Source organism: Alligator sinensis, unplaced genomic scaffold, assembly GCF_000455745.1.
Source record: "Alligator sinensis unplaced genomic scaffold, ASM45574v1 scaffold1520_1, whole genome shotgun sequence".
Classification (NCBI taxonomy): domain Eukaryota; kingdom Metazoa; phylum Chordata; order Crocodylia; family Alligatoridae; genus Alligator; species Alligator sinensis.
The window spans coordinates 754,170-758,242 of NW_005842659.1; positions in this window are offsets into that span (position 1 = coordinate 754,170).

Genomic DNA, 4,073 nt, shown 5'->3' on the forward strand with positions numbered 1-4,073 from the left:
GCCTGGGGCTGGCTGGGAACTGTCCTCGTCAGGGGCAGGTTCCAGCCCTGCAGACTTTTCCCAGCCTAGTGCCCCACTTGGACGATGGAGGTACAGGGTTGCGGGAGAGGGGCAGGTCCCTGGCATTCACTGATAGCTTCCCTACTGGCAGAACAGGGCAGGGGGCTGGGACTTTTTCCAAGCTCCCTGCCCCCAGTCAGGGAGCCAGGGCTGGAAGCTCCCTGCTTCTGGGGCAGGGGGACATTATCCCTGCCCAGGCTCTGCCACCAGAGCCTGCCCCGGCAGCAGGCAGCTCCCAGGAGCAGGGAGCAATCTCCCAGCCCGTGCCAGGAGACAGCTGTCTCCTGGCCCTATGCTCCCTGCCAACCCCTGAGCTAGCACCCGGGGGAGTCTAGAGCTCCCCTGGGTTTCTGCAGGGGGCCAGTGCAGAGCCAGAGAGGGCAGGAGCAGACTGCTGCCAGGAACAGCATATCTGCTCCTGAATCCCTGTACGTGTTGACATTTGCCCAGGTTGGGTTTATAAACCCACCCTGCAGCATTTCTACAGGTAGACTCACCCACTGTATAGCACAAACATACCTGATTTTGCATTAAATGGGTCTCTAATGCCAGTAGCAATGTAGCTGTAGGAGCACAGCTTTTGGTATGTGCTACCTGCCCAAATATTTGTTCTGCTTCTCTGACTGGTTTTACAGCCTCCCACTTAGCTGCCTGCAGCCAGGCCTAGACTGGAAGGGGTATCCAGGCCAGTTATTTTAAAGCTAGCTTAGGCCTATCTATACTACAACCAACCCTTTCCTTTGGAAGTAACCACCACTGTCACTTTTAGATCCACTAGTAGGTTTAAAGCTTTACAAATCTCTCATGGCTCTCAAGAATGTATAGGTTTCCCTAGTCATCAATTACCTTGGTTCCATGATTTTTTCATAAATATAGCCATCAAGGGGGGAGGGGGGGGGGAAGAATCCGAGAGAGAGAGAGAGAGAGAGAATGTTTTTCTCCTTTCTACAATCACAGTGAAGCAAATTCTGCAAAGTGAAGAGAGTTATATTAGTAGAAATTAACCCCAAATCTGTTGCTTGTAACATAATTTGGGAATCTATGATGATGTGTTTCTTGTCTGTAGTTCATGGGATGAAATAGAATTCAATAGTTTTTAGATGTGTTTTGAAACTGTGCCTTAAACTTGTCAAGCATTTTTCCTTAAAGCATTTGAGTATTGCCTAAGCAGGCATCTGTTTGCAAAACAGCAGCTTAGATCATGAATGAGACATAGAAAGGAGTTGTTTGTATAGTGACACATGTTAATTAGCTCTAGGGTGATTTCAGAGCTCATCAGATCAACATCAGACATTTGGCCTTTCAGCTGAGCAATCTGTCCTGATGATGAGAGACACAGAAGGACAGACTCATGTGCATGGTAGAAGTAGATGCTAGCAGGTCATTCCTAAATAATTTTACTCAAAATATTTTACTTCAATATGACTCCATTCTCCTCAATGGGAGTTTTCCTGAGGTAAGGACAAAATAAGATGGGAAGGCTTTTTTACTCTAGGTATGCATGTTTTATTTACCAAAGTAAAAATAAGTTTGAGAAAATACCTTTTGTTTAGCAGCATTTTTCAGGTTGACAATTTACGTGGGATAGTAGGATCTAATGCACCTCCTAGTTCTGTGTGTGTGTGTGTGTGTGTGTGTGTGTGTGTGCGTGCGAGTGCGTGTGCACCAATATACCTCAGTGGAGCATCTTAAGAACCTAATGATAGATTTTGACTTAGAATTACCATATTTACCTGACTCCAAGATGACTGTGAATTTTAAGATGACCCCGCCCCCCCCATTAGATTCTATATAATTATAGATTTGTCATAAATTTCCATGTATAGAATTAACTTTAGCAGGGTTGTCTTAAATTTATACCCTCCACTGCTGTGGCAGGAAGGGCAGCAGCAGCAAGGGGCAGGTGGTAGAGAGGGTAGCTTGACCATGGCCGCTTCCCCACCCCCATACCTTGCCCTTCTGTTGCTTTCCTCACCTCTGGTGTCTGGCCTTCCTGCAGCTTGCTCCTCCTACCTTCCTTCCTGGTGTCTCCCATACCTACTTGCCTTCTCCCCAGCAACTTACCTCCAACTGCTGCCTGACCCCCTCCCCTACTGCTGCATGCTGTACTTCCAGGTGCCTCCATGATGGGTCCTGTGCTGCTTCTTGGCACCGTGCTGAGCCAGGGAGCCGTGTATGATTCAGCATGGACTCAGGGAGCAGTAGGACCCAGTGCAAAGCCAGGAAACAGCAAGGGGATTTGGACTGCCCTGGCTCTGCACTGATTTTCTTGCCACTCCTGACTCCACTTAGGGTCATACAGGGAGCTGGGAGGGAATGGGTGTGGAGCCAGGGAGCAGTACAGGACCGCTGATACTTGATTCTAAGATGAGGCTTCATTTTCCCCATGTTTTATTGGGGGGGAAAAAACTCATCCATTTTGTTGTTTCAACGGGACAGTGTTTCATTTCAAAAGCACTGTTCTGCTTCATTTCGTCGAAATTGTTTTGCTGTTTCAACACTGTTTCGATGTTTTGCACATAGGCTATAATGGGGAAACACAAAACTGCCTATAACTTTGGAATTTCTTACCTGATTAGGATGAAACTCACAGAGATGGTAGCCCTTTCTGAGGCCATGAAGCCTGCCAAGCTTCAAAGAGATAGGTTTAGGGGTTTCTGGGAAACTGCACCTCAAACTGCTAAAACCAAAACTTGTGTCACATGTGTGTGTTTAGGCACAGCAGGGAGAAAACTGTAGGGATGGTAGCCCCTGCTGAGCCCATGGAGCCTGCCAGCTTTCAAGGAGATAGGTGAAGGGATTTCTGGGAAACTGCACCTCAAGCTGCTGACAAGCAAAACTCGTGATATGTGTGACTTTGTGTGTGTGTTAAGGCATGCCCTTACTGGTGCTGGGGCCTCTACACAACATGGTAGTGTGCCCCAATAAGGGCTCCTCCTCCCCTACAGCCTCATCTCAGTCCACCACTTTAAATGACAACAGGTAAAATAATAACTTAGTTACGAGCAGCACAGGAGTACCAGCAGCATCTCAGGCAGCCAAACTGTGACGGAGCCTTTCTTTCCTGTGTTGCAGGAGCTTCTTCTCCAGCAGCTGCCAGAGAACTCTTCCTGCCAGCCCCAGCCCTGGGGCTTAGATGTGCCCAGGGCCCTGCGTTCTTCCAGTCAGGTGCTAGGGGTGTTGGTCTAAGGACATGGCATTGGCAGACAAGGTCCTTTGGATCAATTTAATCTGGTATCTTTTAGCAAACCAACTGAATAGTTACAGAAATATATCTTAGCAAATTTTCAGGTTGAAAAACCCTTTGTCAGGCTGAGGAAGCACTTGCAGTTTGTGCATGTGCTGTTCCTGGATAGAAGGGAATAGTAAAGAAGCCAGAGGCTGGCATGCAATGCAGGCAAGAAAGCCAGTCCTTGAAAATGGAAATGGAGGTGTCAGGGGGTGAGGGACAGGCTGGGGTGGCAGGCGGGAAGGGGGATGTAGCAGTGCAGGTCAAAGTGGAGAGGTACCTGGGGAGTCAGATGTCCGGCAGGTTTTCGTGTGTCAGAATTCCATTGTCCATATTGAGTCCATGAGTTTCTGTACTAGGAAGCTGATGAAGTGCAGTTCATAGGCTTGTCTGTGAAAAGTCTCTGCACATGTTCTGTTTGAGAGTCCAATACTGAAACATTCTTAGCTACAGATTTCTACCCATGCTAGTGATGCTGCTATTGCCTGGGATCTCTGGAGGGAAAGTCATGTAAGAGCTGAGGATTGTCATTTATAACATCTGTCTACAGCAGTGGCATTGCATAGGGGGTGTACGGGGGTGCATTTTACCCCCTGAGAGTGCTGGTGCACCCCTGACAGGCAGCACTCCCCGCTTAGGCGATGGGCAGGGGGAGCAGGTGGGAGCACTGGTGCCCCCGCTGCGAGCTCTGGCCAGGGAGTGGGGCACTCGGTGGAGCCCCACTGGCACTTCTGGGAGCACCGCCAGCCCCGCTGGCACTTCTGGTTGGCGTGATTGGCTGGGG